The sequence below is a fragment of the Papio anubis genome, chromosome 6 (assembly GCF_008728515.1).
Source record: "Papio anubis isolate 15944 chromosome 6, Panubis1.0, whole genome shotgun sequence".
Lineage (NCBI taxonomy): Eukaryota > Metazoa > Chordata > Mammalia > Primates > Cercopithecidae > Papio > Papio anubis.
The window spans coordinates 39,679,963-39,699,778 of record NC_044981.1 but is presented as its reverse complement, the minus strand read 5'-3'; the positions used below and the strand labels follow the sequence as shown (position 1 = coordinate 39,699,778).

The 19,816-nt window shown below is 39.3% G+C and overlaps 1 non-coding gene and 1 pseudogene across 1 annotated transcript; both read left to right on the top strand.

The window, feature by feature from the left end:
• The first annotated feature begins 4,429 nt into the window (after positions 1 to 4,429).
• LOC110743069 lies at positions 4,430 to 8,976 on the top strand (annotated as a pseudogene).
• A 4,397-nt stretch (positions 8,977 to 13,373) lies between these two features.
• LOC116275482 lies at positions 13,374 to 13,480 on the top strand. Its single transcript, XR_004184615.1, has one exon. It is a non-coding gene; the product is annotated as a U6 spliceosomal RNA (small nuclear RNA).
• Positions 13,481 to 19,816: the final 6,336 nt, after the last annotated feature.

Sequence of the window (19,816 nt, the reverse complement as noted above, 5' to 3'; positions counted from 1 at the left end):
GCTGCTCAGTTCATAAACTGTTGATGCTTGAAAAAACAAAAAACCCACCAAAACTCTTTAAAATTTTACTGTGCCTCAGTTTATCTTTTTAACAGTTCAAAAAAGATTAAAATAAATGATAATTATATTCTGTCCTGGAGAAGTAGGGAAAAGGTCATTCTTGTGCATTGTTGGAGGGGAATAATTGATAGCCTTTTCTCGGAGAGCAGTGATGTAATGAATTAAAAGTCAGAACAAGAAAAACAAACAAGCAAAAGCACATGTTTTGGAACCAGCAGTTCTAAGTTTTGTTTTGTTTTTTTTCTCAGCAAGGTTTTGTTGAGCATCTTTCTAAAACGTCATGCCTGTGGCCTTTTGTTGCCCTGTATGGATGCACTGCCTCCACCAGTTGGTGCACAGCTGTCTCTTCCCCATGATTCTGGGGCTTCTCTTTGTCTCTCCTACATCATTTTCCTGGTTCTTGGATCTTTGTTTACTCCTTTGTACTGGTGGAGCCCATCCTTGAGTAACTACAGGAGAAAGGGAGAATGGAAAATACATTTGGACAATTTTTATATTTAAAAATGCGTGTTTTACCATGACAGTTTGACTGATATAAAATTCTGAGTTGGAAACAATTTGTCCTCAGGATTTCGAAGGCATTGCTCTGTTACCTTCTTGATCCCATTGTTGTTGAAAAGTCAGGAGCAATTATGATAACTATGGTAGTATGTGATCTGTTGTCTTCACTTTATCAGCATTTTCTTTTTGTTCCCCGTGTCCTGGAATGTCTCAGGGATGAGCCTTGGAGTTTGTCTATTTCCATCCATTTGCTCCTCACAGTGAGTGGCATTTTCAATCTAGAAATTCACAGGAAAATTTATTGAATTAGTTCATGCATGATTTTCCCCTCTCTGTTTTCTGTGTTCTCTCTTTCTAAAACTCCTTTTATTCAAGCATTCACCTCCTGGACAGTTGTCTTTTTCTTTTTTTCTTTTTCTCTCCCATTTCTCTGTTGTTCTCATTCTCTCTCTGCCTCCCTCTCCCCCTCCCTCTGCATCTTTCCTTCTCTTTTACTTTATTTTCTGGGGAGATTTCCTCAATTTTATATTTCAATCATTCCATTGAAGTTTTAATTCCTGCTATCATATGTATTTTTAAGTTTCCAAGGGTTGTTTTGGAAACAGCCCTTGGAAAAAAAGTTTTCTCTTTTTATTTATGGTTCGTTGGGTGGTCTCTGTTTCTTCCCGGTTGCCTTCACTATGCTCTGTTTAGTTTCTTCTTTCTCTCTTTCACTTGAGAACTTTTTCTCAGGCCTGGTACCAAAATTCTAAAGATAATTGGATATGCTGTGAGCCCACAATGGGGCTGGTGCCCTGGGAGCTTCACAGGAGGATGACTCCTTGGCCATTTGCTTAAGGAAGTGCCTTGTCAATATCATTCAGCCTTCTCTCTTTGGTTGCTCAGGATCCCCAGGAAAGACTCACCCCATCTCTTGTCTAGAGGAAGAAGATCTGGCTGCCAACTTTCTGGAATCCAAATAGGAGAAGAGGGCTGGGGTGTTTCTCAGCTTCTGGTACATGTTCTTCTCATAATCCCTTGGTTTTCAGGACGTTGTCACCATCCTCACCTATACCTATTGCCCACCCCTTCCCTACCACACCCAGAAGCCCACCCTTCTTTGCAACCTCTCTAAGGTGTTCATTCCCGGTTGTCTGCCAAGGTCGGTCAAGGTCGCTCATCTGCAGAAAGTGGCAAGGGGATCTGGGTTCCTTGTTTATTCTTAAACAACTTTATAGTATTTCTTCTTAATTGGACTCCCCTAAACCACCCCCACTTTCTCAGCCATCTTGGCGATACTGTTGTGTAAATAAGATTTAACTTCTGCCTTCCTCAACTCTGATGAAAGGTTCTGTTTTCTCACTTCTAAGTCATTGCCCACTTACTTATATATTTTTTTCAGCTCCCCAAATTTTCTTGCTATTTTACCTTCTAGTTTCCATCATTCCTATGTTTCCTGCATTTCTTTATGCTCATTTTTGTGGATTTTAGGAGGGAACAGAAATAAAGGTGTGTGTTCCATCTGCCATCTTTACCTGAGAATCTGAATGTTGATCTTAGATTACAGAATCTATGATCATAAATAAAATGGGCTGATCACCCATTATTCTCATTTGGTCCTCATGTGGTTTTGGTATCAATATTGTTCTAGCCACAGAAATTATATGAGCAGCTTTCCCCCTCTTTTCTATTTCCTGGAATATATTGTATGAATTAAGAAATATCTATACCTTGAAAATTCTGTGCCTGAAGTTGCCCTCCCCTCACCTCTCTAGTGCCTGAGATGGTTATATGATTGGATATTGATTTTTGAATTGTTGTTGCTTTATTCAAGCTTTTAATCTCAACACCAATTTTAATATTTTATATCTTCCCAGAAATGTATCCATTTTAAGTTATTCAATATATTAGTGTACGATTATTCACAATATTGTTATTGTGAAAATCTCTTTTGGATGTCCGGGTATTTCTCATTTGTTCTCTTTTCTTTTTTTCTTTTGAGACAGAGTCTTGCTCTGTCACCCAGGCTGGAGTGCAGTGGCGCGATCTTGGCTCACTGCAACCTCCTCCGTCTCCTGGGTTCAAGCGATTCTCCCACTTCAGCCTCTGAGTAGCTGGGATTGCAGGCGTGTGTCACCACACCTGCCTGATTTTTTGTGTTTTTAGTAGATACAGGGTTTCACCATGTTGGCCAGGCTGATCTCAAATTCCTGACCTCAAGTGATCCACCCGCCTCGTCTTCCCAAAGTGCTGGGATTACAGGTGTGAGCCAATGTGCCTGACCTGTTCTCTTTGTTTTCTCTTTGCACTTTTAAACTTTTCTCTTGATTAGTCTTGCTACAGATTTGTATGTCTTGTTCTTTTTTTTTTTTTCCGAGAGCAGTATTTTATTTTGTTTCTTCTTCACTCCCTCTTCTCTCTTTCACACATATATTTCTCTATTTATTTGATTTCTGCCAATCTTAACTAGGATAATCTTAGCTCCTTTAACAGTATAGTTCCAAATCTCAGATAGTAGAAGTTGATTTCTTACTCATCTAATGAGTGGTCACTCCGCAGGACCATTCAGGGGCCCAGGCTTTCTGTCCTGTGGCTCTGCTGTCCTCCAGGTCTTCAGAGTTCTTTGCTTCCAGGAGTGGATGAGAAAAGAGGAAGTATGGCACATGGGAGTGTTTATAGGCCAGGTCTGGAACAGGTCTGGAACAGTGCCCATCACTTCTGCCTTCACTGCATGGGCTAAGATGGGGTCTACCTGAGCGTCTAGGAAGAGAAGAAAATAGGTATTTGTGAGCACCTTGTGGCTCTGCCTCTCTGCCTTCATTTCTGTCTTTTCTGATTCTTGGCTGTAAAGCTGCACATGTGCTGCGCAGGACTCAGGGAGGCTGAGTAGGAGGAGCTACAGGCAGGTGCTGCCCATGTCAGCAAGGTAAGTTGAGCAACAATGCGCCTGAGAGACCCTTGCACCTACACCAACCTTCAGAACATCACACCTGCTGCTTCACCTCTGCTTTCCAAATCTCATGCAAGTTTCTCTTGCAAACCCAATACAGAGCCATAGAGGGAAGTGGGTCCTCAGAAATGCAGTACCAGCTTATCTAAGTTGCTGTAGCACAAACCCTGTGCACCTTCTCTTTCTCCACCACCCTTTCCCACTGTAGCAGTTGTCCCCATGTGATGTATGGCTCACTTTTTTGTCTCCATCCCTCCATGAGAATGGAAGCTCTATGAGGACAGGGACTTTGTTTACCTTGTATTCTCATATCCCCAGTCCTAGAACAGTGCTTGATGTATAGCAGTAGGTAATAAGTATTTCCTAAACTGGAATTAATTGAGTATTTATTTAGTGTGTACCAGGCTCTGCTGTAAGTGCTTTGAAAGGGTTAGTTCATTTAATCTTCAAAACACCCGATGAGGGAGCCACTAAACATTTACAGCTGAGAAACGGAGACTTAGAGAAGCTTTGTAAATCACTCAACTCAGGGAGCTCATAAGAGGCTGAGTTGGATTATAAATGCAAGTGAGGGACTCCACAGCAATAGCACTGTGATTTAGGTGTCATGAATACTATGGTAGAAGTGTAAATGAATCTATATATTTATTTCCTCATTTTATTCATTTATTTTTAATACAGCCATGTCATACAGAAAATAATATATATTTTTGAGACAGGGTCTTGCTTTGTTGCCCAGGCTGGAGTGCAGTGGCACAATCACAGCTTACTGCAGCCTTGACATTCTGGGTTCAGCTGATCCTCCCACCTCAGCCTCCTGAGTAGCTGGGACTACAGGCATGTGTCACCATGCTTGACTAATTTTGAATTTTTTTTTTTTTTTTGTAGAATGGAGTCTCCTTATGTTGCCCAGGCTGGCCTCAAATTCCTGAGCTCAAGTGATCTTCCAGCCTCGGCCTCCCAAAGTGCTGGGATACAGGTATGAGTCACTGTACCTGGCCTGGAAAATAATTTTTTTAACCCAAAAAAAGGCTGGACCACTCAACAAGGGTTAATTAAGTCTGATAACTTGCTATGTTTTACTAAAAGTTGGATAAGTACTTACTGTAAGTAGAAAAATAAGTAAAAACTAGTTCAAAATTTATCTGTGGGCACTCCTTAAAATCATATCCAACAGAAAAAGATACCCAAGGATTTGAAAAATTCTTTAGAAGAGCTATACCCACAGTATTTTGTATGAAACCATTCCACTTGGTAAATATGTTTCCCAGAAACATTTCTCAATAGGCAAACTGATCCTGAAGGGAATGGGAAGCTGACTTTGGCTAAACTGCTCTGCTCTGGTGAACCCTCTAGAGGCCATGTGACTCCCAGGCCAGAATACTGGGTTCTGCTGCTTCCCCCCACCCCTCCTGGGACTGGAGGTACCTGAGAAAAGAAGAGTCCAAGGGTCTTGGAAGTTGGCCTGGAGAGCTCATATTCTATCCTGCGAAGGTGGCTTGACTTTGTGGGACACTCACCGAGGCGGAGCTGAGCCTCTAGGATAGCTGTGACCTTCTTAAGGGTCCGTCTTCCCAGTGACCAGAGAGCACAGCCTGTCAGAGGCACTGCCTGCAGACCCTGGAGACCACTGACAGGTCCTTTATTGGCTTCCCTGGTCTGTTGTTGTCAAGAACCCTGGAGATTACCAACCTGCTGCTCCAGGACCTCCAACATGTTCTTGGGGAGCTCACATACATCCCTCTCTCGTTGAGAATGGTTTTGTTCCTTCTGTTTCACAGAGGACCCCACAAACTCAGCCCACTCACTATGGACTTTAATCAATATTATGTTTGGAGCATTGAGGGTAAGAATATTCAGACACACATATACACACACATGCTCACCCCCACACACACGCACACATAGGTACACAAATGCACATGCATACCTGTGAGCTATACACGAAGGCACATTCGTGCACACACACACACACAAAACTCAGCTTCATTTAGGAACGTATAATACTGCTTATGTCCTTTGGTTTTTCTCCTGTCATATTTTCTTCCATTTCCATTTCTACTTGTAGGGCTGAATCACACAACAGAACAAACATGTGTGACTGACCTTTGCATGTTTGAGGCTGCAAGGCTGGAATGGATAGAGCATTCTCCAAAATCTTGACAGTTTTTTACTGTTTTGTAGGTCCCATGCTATTTTCTTAGAAGAGCATAAGAAGTGATAAGGTTGAGTGCTGGGTGGGTCAGTCCATGGAGAGAGAAACTTATTTTGGAGTCAGTGAGGTGTTATGGTAACTTGATTAAAGTTAAATGCATGTAAAAAAATAGGATTTCCAGCTCCCAGTCTGGCATGTAAGGAGCTTGAAAATTGTCACTGCATCCTAACAAGTAAAAGTTGACCAAGCTGAAAAATCAATAACTCCAGAGGCCCCAAAGCCTGCCCCTTCCCATCAAACCTGCAGTTTTCCTCTGACTCTGTTCCTGCTTCCTGATCTTCCTCTTTCCTGCTCTGTCTCTGTCCTTTTCTTTCAGCCCAGGGGTCCGTGAACAAGGACAATAAGAGGAAATTTGTCTTTCTATGGCCAGTGATCAATACTCTGGTCACTCTCTCCTGTGTCCTCAGGGTGCCTGGTGACAGTTCAGAGATCTCTCTGAGAAGGCCAATCACAACAATGTCTCAGAGTATTCCTAACCCTTAACTCAGAATGGATTTGGTGGTGGGGGCTCTGGAAAGTCCTGGGTAGTCAGTCCTCAGTCCTGGGAGCAGTAGAAGCTTCTGAAATCAAATGGTCTCTGAGCATGACTTGCTTGGACAGCTGTGAAATACGGAGCAAAACAATTAGGAGCATATTGAGGGGAATTCTTAGTGCACGCTCTAGAAGGATGGAAGTAACTGATGATGAGTGAAGCAGTGTCTCCAAGCCTGGGAAGACCAGTAGACAACTGCTTTGATATTCTTTCAGGTGTCCTACCGTCTAAAGGAAAAAAGAGAGAAGAGGCCCTGGTCCTACTCCCACCACCACTGGATGTAAATTTAAGGCTTGGTCATTCTTCTAGACTTTGAGGCATGGCTTCCTGAGATGTGGATTCCTCAGATGAACAGCATTTCATAAAACATGTCACATTGCTGACATAGGCCAAATTTTAATTTTACCAAAAAAGAATTACTTTCATCTTCTACGACTACTGTTTTTCCTAAAAGAAAAGGCATATTTAAATTGTGAACATTGCCTTGGATCATTAGTAGAAGAACCACATCTTGCCCCTCTCTCTTCCTCAGTGCTGCCTATGGAGGTGGCAGCCATCTCTTCCTCAGCATCATGGCCGCCCTCAGGCCCCTTGTGAAGACCAAGATCATCAAAAAGAGAAGCAAGAGGTTCATATGGCACCAGTCTGACTGATATGTCAAAATTAAGCATAATTGGTGGAAACCTGGAGGTACTGACAATAGGGTTCGTAGAAGGTTCAAGGGCCAGATCTTGATGCCCAACATTGGTTATGGGAGCAACAAAAAAACAAAGCACATGCTGCCCAGTGGCTTCCAGAAGTTCCTGGTGCACAACGTCAAGGAGCTGGAAGTGCTGCTGATGTGCAACAAATCTTTCTGTGCTGAGATTGCTCACAGTGTTTCCTCCAAGAACCGCAAAGCCATCGTGCAAAGAGCTGCCCAGCTGGCCATCAGAGTCACCAACCCCAATGCCAAGCTGTGCAGCGAAGACAATGAGTAAACAGTTCATGTGCACGTTTTGTATTTAAATAAAGCTGTAAAAACTGGGGTGGCGGGGGGGAAGAACCACATCTTGAGCTGGAGGAAACCTGAGGCCCTGAGAACTTCATGGAGCATGGACCCCATTCATTCCTAAACAACACACCTCTGGATTTTTACTTGAAGCAGTTCTAAGCCCTGTTATTTGGAGTTTTTCTGTTCTTTATAGATGAACCTAACCCTAATACAACTCTCACTATTCAGAGTTTTGTCAGGTATACAATTTTAGTTTAACAGTGATTTTTCCTAAGCATTTTGGTGATATGATATCACCACCTTCTGGCTTGTGTTGTTTCAGTTGACAAGTCTGCTATTTAAATTTCTTCATAAATGATTGGCTGCTTCCTTTTTGGTTTGTATTCTACAATTTCTCCACAATATGCCACCATGAGGATTTTTGTTTTATGCTTATATTGCTTGGTTTATGATGATCTATATTTGTGGCTTAATGACTTTTCAAACCTCTGGAAAATTCTCAGCCACTACATCATCACATACTACCTCTGAAGTTCAGTTTATGTCCCAGATGTAGGAAGCTCAAATGATTGCAGCTCCCATTCACACAAGAAGACAAAGCCAGGTAAACTGCAAAGCCATAGCTTTTCCTGACCCTATTAGAGAGCTGCAGTTGCAAGGCACCCAAATCATCTAGAATCCAAGGCCACTCCAAAGAGAGTTGGGATGTGAGCACCAGCGCACCTGTCTCACAGAAAAGAGGAAGAGATGTGGAATACCAAACGAGTGGGTAAGAACAATTCAGCTAAGGCTTTAACAAATTGTTAAAGGTCAGGTGCAGGCTAGCATGACTGTATAGTACTTCTGGGATCCTAGGACACAAAAGGAGTGATCACAGTCACTTTTAATCTCTTTCCTGGGGACCTCCACCAGGTGCTGATGAGAAAGACTGAAGGTGGAGTGAGCAATGAGAGATGGTCCCTCAGTGGTGAAAATATGGAGAAAGAGAGTGGAAAAATAGACTCTTATCCTCTATTAAACAAAAGCATCAAACCACTAAGGTAGGGGGAACAAGCCCTGTCACTTCCAGAGAGGAGGTGAAGACCCATTGAAGCTAAGGAAGCGGCGAGGAGAAAACTTTCTTGTTGCTGGAATGCAAATGTGATGACTGGAGCTCCAGCAGTCATTTTGGAAGTCATGAACTGAGATGGTGGAACAAACAGAAGGAGCCGAAGTCCCTGATGGTGCGATGCCAGGCCTGAGGAGCCTATCACTGAACTTTTACGTGAGAGGTAACAAACTACTCTTTTGCTTAAACCACTTTTACTGCAGTTTTCTGTTATACCAGCCCGCTAATTCTAACGGAATCAGAACAAGTCCTAGGACCCATTTACAGAGGAATCTTACATCCTTGGGGCTTCCCCAGATCATAAACCCTGTATGTCCACCAAGATTCAGGTGGGCAGGAAGGCAACCTTGGGTTTCTGTGGGAAGAGCTCCTTGCAAACTCCAGCTGCTATTTAAAAAAGAAGAAAAAGGAAATTCTTTTAGGCTTAAATTATTTTGGTGTGGAAGGTATTCCAAGGGTAAAATTTTTGAATATTGAGATCTGAGCGTAAGGTGTCTAAAAAGTACTGTCCCCTAGGCCTTACTTAAGAAATTATAGGCGCGAAATCAGAGATAAACCAGGTGAATTGCTCTCTCTGGTGGTGACTTTGGATTTATAAAAGGTTGGCGACTGAGGGTTTTGCTGGTTAGTTTTGTTTTAGGACCAAAAAAAAAAAAAAAAAAAAATCTGAGTTCGGAAATTTTAAAACTAATTTTTTGTTTACTTTTGTCTTTAAAAAGTAACGTTGTGTAGGCCAGGCGTGGTGGCTCACACCTGTAATCCCAGCACTTTGGAATGCTGAGGCGGGTGGAACGCTTGAGGTCAGGAGTTCGAAGACCAGCCTGGCCAACATGATGAAACCCCGTCTCTACTAAAAACACACAAAAAATTAGCCGGGTGTGATGGCGAAAGCCTGTAATCCCAGCTACTCACAGGAGGCTGAGGCACGAGAATCACTTGAGCCAAAAAGGCGGAGGTTGCCGGAAGCTGAGACCTTGCCACTGCACTCCAGCCTGGGCGACAGAGTGAGACTCTGTCTCAAAAAAGAAAAAAAAAAAAAAAGCAACTTTGTGTTTCTTTCTATTCTTTCTTTCTTTCTTTCTTTCTTTTTTTTTTTTTTTTTAATAATAGTGCACTTACTGTGGAATGAATGGCATTTCCCCCTACAAAACTTAAATGGCTAAGGGTTTATGATATAATTATTTCATAGTTTCGAATTACCACGATTAAACTGATTATTGTATAAGTAGCTGATGTCTGCATAATTGGGTCTGTTGGCTGGGCGCCGTGGCACACACCTGTAATCCCAGCACTTTGGGAGGCCGAGGCGGGTGGATCACATGAGGTCAGGAGTTGGAGAACATCCTGGCCAACATGGTGAAACCACATTTCTACTAAAGATACAAAAATTAGCTGGGCGTGGTGGTACATGGCTGTAATCTCAGCTACTTGGGAGGCTGAGGAAGGAGAATTGCTTGAACCCTGGAGGCGGAGGTTGCAGTGAGCCAAGATTGTGCCACTGCACTCCAGCCTGGGTGACAGAATGAGACTTGGTCTAAAAAAAAATAGAAATAAAAAATAAAATAAAATAAAATAAAATAAAATTGGGTCTTCTAATCCATATAAAATTGAAAATTTTGTGGACCTAGTGTAATCATTATGCATGGCCTGGTCAAGTTTTAAACGCATAATATTTCTATAAGTCTTAACATACTCAAATCAATTGTTGATAATAATCTAGTCGTACTTTACGATATTATTAGTAAACTTTTTGGACTTTGGGATAAGAAATACTTCTATCTAAATATTTTTGAGAAACTGTAGCTCATTAAAATGGATGTAGCTAAAAAAAACAATACTAGAATATATTAGGGACTAAATCTAAGTTAAAGATCTAATATCTATCATACATACATGCATATATAAAACACATATGTGATTTCAACCAATGGAATAAAGAAGGAAGAGAATTTTAGATAAAACTTCGAAAATTTGTTCTTGTCTGTACTCTCTCTTTCATTTATCACATGAAATTCTCTCTAAAGTTATTAGATACCCTCCCTAATCTCTTCCTGAGGCTAGAACAGAAATTTATTTTTTCAGTGTACAGGTATATTGTTAAGGTAATACTAACAGGGAGAATACTCTGGATAAATACAACGTAAAATAAATGCCAAGATATTTGGGCTAAGAATGAAAAAGAATATGCATAGTTCTCATACCATTCCTGTGCGTTTCATACCTTTGAATTTATTCATACCTATGAAACAAATCTATTGTGGGCATTATCTTATCAAATGTTTGAACAAGATTTAATTATTGTACTTGTTAGACGGGGCTAGATTGTGCTGCAAGAATAACCTTCCCCCTCACTTCTCACCCTATCTCAATGGCTTAGGCCAACAAAAATTTACTTCTCACTTATACCTCAATTCTGATGCAAATGGGCCATTAAAGCTCTGCTCATCAAAGACACTTTGGGATCCCACTGATAGAAACTTCTAAAGCCACTGTAGAGAAAAAGGAAACACAGGGCATTCTGTGATGTTTCTTAAAGCCTTGCTCTAAGAGATGTGTATTTCTACTCAGAATTTCACTGACCAAAGCAAATCCTAAGGCCATACCTACCTGCAAAGGGTGCAAGGCAGTGCAAAGAAATGGGCAGGAATGAGGAGTGGCTGAAGATTTGTGAACAGCCCTAAAGTTATCATATTTTCAACAAAAGTATAATCAAAATATAGGACGGCAAGATAACATATGATATACTGTTTTGAAAATTTTTTTAAATGCTTTTAACAAACAAGAAAAAAGCTCATGAAAAGGGGAAATCTAATTAATATATTTTCATATCAAGACACAATAGAAAATGACAGAGTAAAGTTAAAGTTGAATTGGATACAACTGAAAGTGCACGTGAAGATTGTATATGCTAATTTTTGTTTGGTTTGGTTTGGTTTGGTCTTTGCCATTAACTTGAATACCAATTTGCAGTTGTGTCAAAGTTAATAACAAACAATTTTCAAAGTTCACTTATAAATTTATGTTATATTCCACTTACATTACTAGAATTTCTATTGCTATGAGTAGTGAATGCAAAATGAGTTTGTTCAGTGGAGATTCCTGCTTATTAACATGCATTGAGTCATCACTTCAGGTGGACCTGATGTGACATGAAAGACCTGAAGTGACATGAAAGGCTTACAGAGTACACTGCTCACTATTCCCCACTCAGTTCATAATCTGGACTTGCAAAGCCAACTTCACTATCTTTCAGTGGCAAAATGCTACTAGGAAGTAAGGACTAGTCACACAAAACAAGTAAGATTAGTTAGCTAATAGAGCATGAATGCTCCTGAATGAAAAATCACCAAACATGGGCATCAGGAAGAGTTCATATAACCAAAATGAAATTTTAAATTATTATAAGAAGTGAAGAGTTGGAGCCAGCTTGCACTGGCTCACAAAAATTGTTTGCAAGCCTCTCTTTCCAACTCCACATCCAGTGGTGCCATGTTGCTAGCTTGAAATCAAACCATATGAGAGTATTTACACCACAGAAATTGGCAGTCACTACAAATCAGGGAACCTTTTAAAGAGCTGGTTATTAAACATTTACCTTAAACATTCGTTGAATAGGAATGACTCAAGAACAATGGTTATTGGCCACTTGTATATCTTCTTTGGGAAACCCATTTTCAAATGAGGTTATTTGTCTTTTTATTGTTGGTTGGTTAGAGTTCTTTTCATATTTTGGATACCAGACCTTTATCAGATATATGACTTGTAAATATTTTCTTTTATTCTGTGGGTTGTCCTTTTACTCTCATGATGGTAAAATTTTGCAGCATGAAAGTTTTTAATTTTGATTAAGTCCAATTTATCTTTTTCTTTCTTTGGTTACTTTAGGTGTCATATCTAAGAAACTGTTGCTTAATCCAAGGTTACAAAGATTTATTCCTGTATTTTTTTGTCCTAGAGTTTTATAGTTTTAGCTTTTACATTAGATCTTTGATCTATTTTGAGTTAATTTTATATATGGTGTGAAGTAGGTGTCTAAGTTTATTCACATGTTCACATATAGTTGTCCTAAACCAACTGTTGAAAGACTGTCCTTTCCCCATTGAATTATTTTGGTACCCCTATCAAAAATTAGTCGACCATAAATGTATAGGCTTATTTCTGGACCATAAATTCTATTCCATTGATTTATATTTTTATATTTATGCCAGTGCATGTTGTCAGTCTCTACAGAAAGTGAATTTTGATAGGAATTGCATTTAATCTGTAGATCAAGTTGGGGAATATTGTCATTTAAGCAATATTAAGTCTTATAATCCATGAACAAGGAGTATTTTTCAATTTATTCAGTTATTTAAAAAATTTCTTTCACCAATCTTTTAAAAAATTTATAAAGGTAGATAATTTATTTGGCTTATAGTTCTAAGGATGAAAAGTCCAAGACAAAGGGGGCATATCAGATCATGGCTTTCTTTTGGAATCATCCCATGGCAGAAGAAGGAAGGGTTGGGAGGAACCAACCTATCCAGAGGAAGAGATAACCAAATCCATCTGTATTAGTTCATTGTCACATTGCTATAAAGATTGGAGACTGGGTAATTTATGGAAAAAAAGAGGTTTAATTGGCTCTGGTTCTGCAGGCTGAACAGGAGGCATGTCTGGGGAGGCCTCCGGAAACTTACAATCGTGGCAGAAGGGTGAAGGAGAAACAAGCACGTCTTCGCACGGCAGCAGGAGACAGAGTGAGTGAGAGGGGAAGTGCCACACATACTTTTAAACCATCATATTTCATGAGAACTCACTCACCAACATGAGAACAGCCAAGGGAAAATCCTCTGCCATGATCCAACCACCTTCCACCAGATCCCTCCCCCAACATTGGGAATTACAATTCAACGTGAGATTTGAGTGGGGACACAAACCATATCACCATCCTTTTGTCAGGAACCCATTCCTGCAATAACTAATCCAGTTCCCCAATACTAGCATTAATCCATTCATAAGGGAAGATCCCCATGACCTCACCTTAATAGTCTTGTGCTCACTTTGGCAGCACGTATACTAAAATTGGAATGATACAGAGAAGAATAGCATTGCCCCTTTGCAAGGATGACATGCAAATTCATGAAGCATTATATATATAATATATATGTTTTTAAACTGTAAGGATTTAATTTTATTTCCTTAAAAAGTAACTTTTATTTAGGTTCAGAAATACATGTGCAGGTTTGTTATATAGGTAAATTGCATGCCACAGGAATTTGGTATACAGATTATTTCATCACCCTGGTAATAAGCACAGTATTTAGGTATCTGTTATTCCCTTCTTTGTGTCCATACGTACTCAATGTTTAGTTCTCACTTATTAGTGAGAACATGAGGTATTTGGTTTTCTGTTTTTCCATTAGTTCGTTTAGCATGATGGGCTCCAGCTCCATCCATGTTGCTACAAAGGACATCATCTTGTTCTTTTTATGGCTACATAGTATTCCATGATGTATATACACGACATTTTCTTTATCTAGTCTATCATTGATGGACATTTGCATTGATTCCATGTCTTTGCTATTGTGAATAGTGCTTCAGTGAACATATGTGTGCATGCATCTTTATGATAGAGCGATTTATATTTTTAGGGGCATATACCGAATAATGGGATTGCTGAGTTGAATGGTAGTTCTATTTTAAGTTCTTTGAGAAATCACCAAACCATTTTCCACAGTGGCTGAACTAATTTACATTCCCACCAGCAGTTTATAAGCATTCTCTTTTCTCTGCAACCTCTCCAGCATCTTTTATTTTTTGAGTTTTTAATAATAGCCATTCTGACTAGTGTGAGATGGTGTCTCACTGTGGTTTTGATTTGTATTGCTCTAATGATTAGTGATGTTGAGTATTTTTTCATATGCTTGTTGGTTATGTGTATGTCTTCTTTTGAAAATTGATTGTTCATATCCTTTGCCCACTTTTTTGTGGGGCTGTTTGTTTTTTGTTTGTAAATTTGTTTAAGTTCCTTATAGATTCTGGATATTAAATCTTTGTCAGGTACATGGTTTGCACATATTTTCTCACATTCTGTAAGTTGTCTATTTATTCTGTGGATAGTTTCTTTTGCAGGGCAGAAGCTCTTTAGTTTAATGAGGTCCCATTTGTCAATTTTTGTTTTTGTTGCAATTGCTTGTGGCATTTTTGCCATGAAAATGCTGGGTCTTTGCTGGGTCCTATATTGAGAATGTTATTTCCAAGGTTATCTTCAGGGTTTTTGTAATTTTAGGTTTTACATTTAAGTCTTTAATCCATCTTGAGTTGATTTTTTTTGTATATGGTGTAAGGGAGGCAGCTCAGTTTCAGTCTTCTGCATATGGCTAGCCAATTACCTCAGCATCACTTATTGAATAAATAAGTGGTGCAATAAATGATGCTAGGGTAATTGGCTAGCCAAATGGATTTTTCCCATTGCTTGTTTTTGTCGACTTTGTCAAGGATCAGTTGGTTGTAGGTATGTGGCTTTATTTCTGGGCTCTGTATTTTCCATTTGTCTATGTGTCTGTTTTTGTACCAGCACCATGCTGTTTTGGTTACTGTAGCCTTGTGGTATAGTTCAAAGTTGGGTAATGTGATGCCTCCAACTTTAATCTTTTTGCTTAAGATTGTCTTGGCTATTCAAGCTTTTTGGTTCTATGTGGATTTTAAAATGTTTTTTTCTAATTCTGTGAAAAATGTTATTGGTAGTTTGGTGGGGATAACATTGAATCTGTAAGTTGCTTTGGGTAGTGTGGCCATTTTGACAATATTGACTCTTCCTATTCACAAACATGGAATGTTTTTCCATTTGTTCGTGTCATCTCTGATTTATTTGAGCAGCGTTTTGTAATTCTTTTGTGGAGATCTTTCACTTCCCTGGATAGCTGTATTCCTAGGTATTTCATTCCTTTTGTGGCTATTGTCAATGGGATTGTGTCCTTGATTTGGCGCTTAGCTTGGAAACTGTTGGTGTATAGAAATGATACTGATTTTTGCACATTGATTTTGTGTCCTGAAACTTTGTTAAAGTTGTTTATCAGATCAAAGTGCTTTGGGGCAGAGACAGTAGGTTTTTCTAGGCATAGAATCATATAATCTGTGAAGAGAAATAGTTTGACTTCCTTTATTCCTGTTTGGATGTCTTTTATTTCTTTCTTTTGCCTGATTATTTTGGCTAGGACTTCCAGTACTATGTTGAATAGAAGTGGTGAGAGAGGGCATCCGTATCTTTTTCTGGTTCTCCAGGGGAATGCTTCAAGCTTTTGCCCATTCAGTATGATGTTAGCTGTGAGTTTGTCATAGATGGTCCTTATTATTTTGAGGTATTCCTTCAATGCTGAGTTTGTTGAGGGTTTTTACCATAAAGCAATGCTGAATTTTATCAAAATTCTGCATCTATTGAGAGGATCATGTGGTTTTTGTTTTTAGTTCTATGTATGTGATGAATCACATTTATTGACTTGCATATATTGAACCAACATTACATCACAGGGTTGAAACCTACTTGTTCATGGTGGATTAGCTTTTTGATGTGCTGCTGGATTTGGTTTACTAGTATGTTGTCGAGGATTTTTGCATCTATGTTTGTCAAGGATGTTGGCCTGAAGCTTTCTTTTTTTGTTGTGTCTTTGCCAGTTTTTGGTATCAGGATGATGCTGGCCTCATAGTATGAGTTAGAGAGGAGTCCCTACTCAACTTTTTGGAATAGTTTCAATAGGAATGGTACCAACTCTTCTTTATATTAATACATCTCTTAGAATTTGTCTGTGAATCCATCTGGTCCTGGGCTTTTTCTGGTTGGTAGGCCTTTTGTTACTGATTCAATTTAGGAATATATTACTCTGTTCAAGAATTCAATTTCTTCCCAGTTCAGTGTTGGGAGGTTGTATGTTTCCAGGAATGTATTCATTTCTTCTACGTTTTCTAGCTTGTGTGCATAGTGGTGTTTGTAGTAGTCCCTGAGGGTTTTTTGTATTTCTGTGGGGTTGGTGGTAATGTCTCCTTTTTTATTTCTGGTTGTGTTTTTTGGATCTTCTCTTTTGTCTTTATTAATCTAGCTAATAATGTTGTGTGTGTGTGTGTGTGTGTGTGTGTGTGTATATATATATATATATATATATATAATTTATTCTTTCAAATAACCAACTTCTGGAATCATTGGTCTTTTGTATCTTTCTTGTGACTCACTTTCCTTCAGTTCAGCTCTGATTTTGGTTACTTCCTGTCTTCAGCTAGCTTTGGGGTTGGTTTACTGGTGTTTCTCTATTTCCTCTAAGTGTGATGTTAGGTTGTTAATTTGAGATCCTTCTAACTTTTTGATGTGGGTGTTTAGTACTATTACCTTCCCTCTTAATACTGCTTTAGCTATGTCTCAGAGATTCTGGTATGTTGTATCATTGTTCTCATTGATTCAAAGAACTTCTTGATTTCTGCCTTAATTTTGTTGTTTATCCAAAAGTCATTCGGGGAAAGGTTATTTAATTTCCATACAATTGTATGGTTTTGAGCAATTTTCTTACTATTGATTTCCATTTTTATTGTGCTGTGGTCCAAGAGTGTGGTTGGTGTGATTTTGGTTTCTTTGAATTTGTTGAGGATTGTTTTTTGGTTGATTGTGTGGTTGACTTCAAAGTATGTGCCATGTTCAGATAGGAAGAATGTACACGCTGTTGTTTTGGGGTGGAGAATTCTATCAATATCTATTAGATTCATTTGGTCAAGTGTCAAGTTCAGTCTTTTTGTAGGTCTCCAAGAATTTGCTTTATGAATCTGAGTGCTCCTGTGTTGGATGCACATATATTTAGGATAGTTAGATCTTCTTGCTGAATTGAACTTTTTACCACTGTGTAATGTTCTTTGTCTTTTTTTATTTTTGTTGGCTTAAATTCTGTTTTGTCTGAAATTAGATAGCAACTCCTGCTTTTTTCTGTTTGCTTGGTACATTTTCTCCATCTTTTAACTTTGAGCTGATAGGTCTCATTGCATGTGAGATGAGTCTCTTGAAGATAGCATACAACTGAGTGTTGCTTCTTTATCCAACTTGCTACTCTGTGACTTTTAATTGGGATTTTAGCCCTTTTACATTCAAAGTTAGTATTGATATGTGTGAATTTGATCTTGTTATCCATTGTTAGCTGGTTATTATGCAGATTTGTTTGTGTGGTTGCTCAATAGTGTCAATGGTCTATGTACTTAAGTGTGTTTTTGTAGTGGCCAATGTATTAGGTCATTCTTGCATTGCTATAAAGAAATACCCGAGACTGGATAATTTATAAAGAAAAGAGGTTTAATTGGGTAATGGTTCTACAGGCTATACAGGAAGCATGGTGCTGACATCTGCTTCTGGGGAGGCCTCAGGAAGCTTACAATCATGGCAGAAGGTGAAGGTGGTACAGGGATGGCACATGGTGAAGGCAGAAGCAAGAGAGAATGGTGGGGCCACATACTTTCAAACCACCAGATCTTGTGTGAACTCAGAGTGAGAGCTCACTTGTCACCAAGTCATGGCCCAAGCCATTCATGTGGGATCCACCCCCTTGATCCAAACACTCCCCTCCAGGCCCTACCACCAAGATTGGAGATTACATTTCAACATGACATTTGGGTGGGGACAAATATTCAGATTATATCAGCTGGTAATGGTCTTTCTTTAACATATTTAGTACTCCCTTCAGGACCTCTTGTAAGACAAGTCTGGTGGTAATGAATTGCCTTAGCATTTGCTTGTCTGACAAGGATCTTATTTCTCCTCACTTATGAAGCTTATTTGGGCTGGATGTGAAACTCTTGGTTGGACTCTCTTTTCTTTAAGAATGCTAAATGTATGCAACATAATTCACAATTGCAAATACATGGAATCATCCTCATTACCAACTAACTGGTAAGTGGATAAAAATATACAGTTTATCTATCTATCTATCTATCTATCTATCTATCTATCTATCTATCTATCCATCCATCCATCCATCCACACACCATGGAATACTATGCATTCATGAAAAAGAGTGAAGTAATGTCTTTTGTAGTAACTTTGAAGGAATTAGAGTCCATTATCCTAAGTGAAGTAACAACTCTGGAACAGAAAGCCAAATACAGAATGTTCTCATTTGTAAGTGGGAGCTAAGCTGTGGATACACAAAGGCATACAGAATGGTATAATAAACATTGTGGACTCAGAATGGAGAAGGGTGGGAAAGGGGTTCAGGATGAACAATTACCTGTTGGTATAATACACACTATTTAGGTGATGAATACACTAAAAGCCCAGGTTTCACTGCTATACAATTCATCCACCATACAATTCATTCATTCATTACGTAGCCAAAAACCACTTGTACCTCTTAAGCTATTGAGATTAGAAACAAAAAACAAAACAAAACAAAACAAAACAAAACAAAAAGAATGCTAAATATAGGCCCCCAGTCTCTTCTGGCTTGTAGGATTTCTGCTGAAAGTCTGCTGCTAGCTGGTTCTCTTTGTAGGTGACCTGCCCCTTCTCTCTAGCTGCCTTTAACACTTTTTTCTTTCATTTCAACCTTAGAGAATCTGAAGACTATGTTTCTTGGGGATGGCCATTGTATCTAGTATCTTGCAGGGGTCTCTGAATTTCCTGAATGTGGTGCTCTCTAGTAAGGTTGAGGAAATTTTCATGGATGATAGCTTGAAATATGTTTTCCAAGTTGCTTATTTTCTCTCCTTCTCTTTCAGGGATTCTAGTGAGTCATAGATTTGGTCTCTTTACGTAATCTCATATTTCTTAGAGGTCTTGTTCATTCTTCTTTATTTTTTTTCCTTATTTTTGTCTAAGTTATTTTGGATAACCAGTCTTTGAGCTCTGAGATTCTTTCTTCAGCTTCATCAATTCTGCTGTTAATACTTCTGATTGTATTATAACATTCCTGAAGTGAGTTTTTCAGCTCTATCAAATCAGTGTGGTTCTTTCTGAAAATGGCCATTTTGTCTTTCAACTCTTTTATTGTTTTATTGTATTCCTTAGAATCTTTGGATTGGGTTTTGGCTTTCTCCTGAATTTCAGTGATCTTTGTTCCTATACATATTCTAAATTCTGTTTTTGTGATTCAGTCATTTCAGCCTGGTTAAGAACCATTGCTGGGGAACTAGTGTGGTCATTTGGAGGTAAAAAGACCTCTGACTTTTTGAGAGGCCAGAGTTCCTGTGCTGATTCCTTCTCATATGTGTGGGCTGATGTTTCTTCAATCTTTGAAGCTGCTGTCCTTTGGACAGGTTTGTTTGCTTTTATCTTCATTGATGCCCTTGGGGGTTTGATTGTGGTATAAGGTGGGTCCAGTTGACTGGCTTTGTTTCTGGAAGATGTTAGGGGGCCAAGGCTCAACTCAGCACTCCTAAGCTGCAGGCTCTAGCTCTGGGGGGCTGGAATGAGGCCCCCAGCTTTATTCTCTGGCCTCTTGAGGTTAGGAACCAGCTATGCTAGAGGG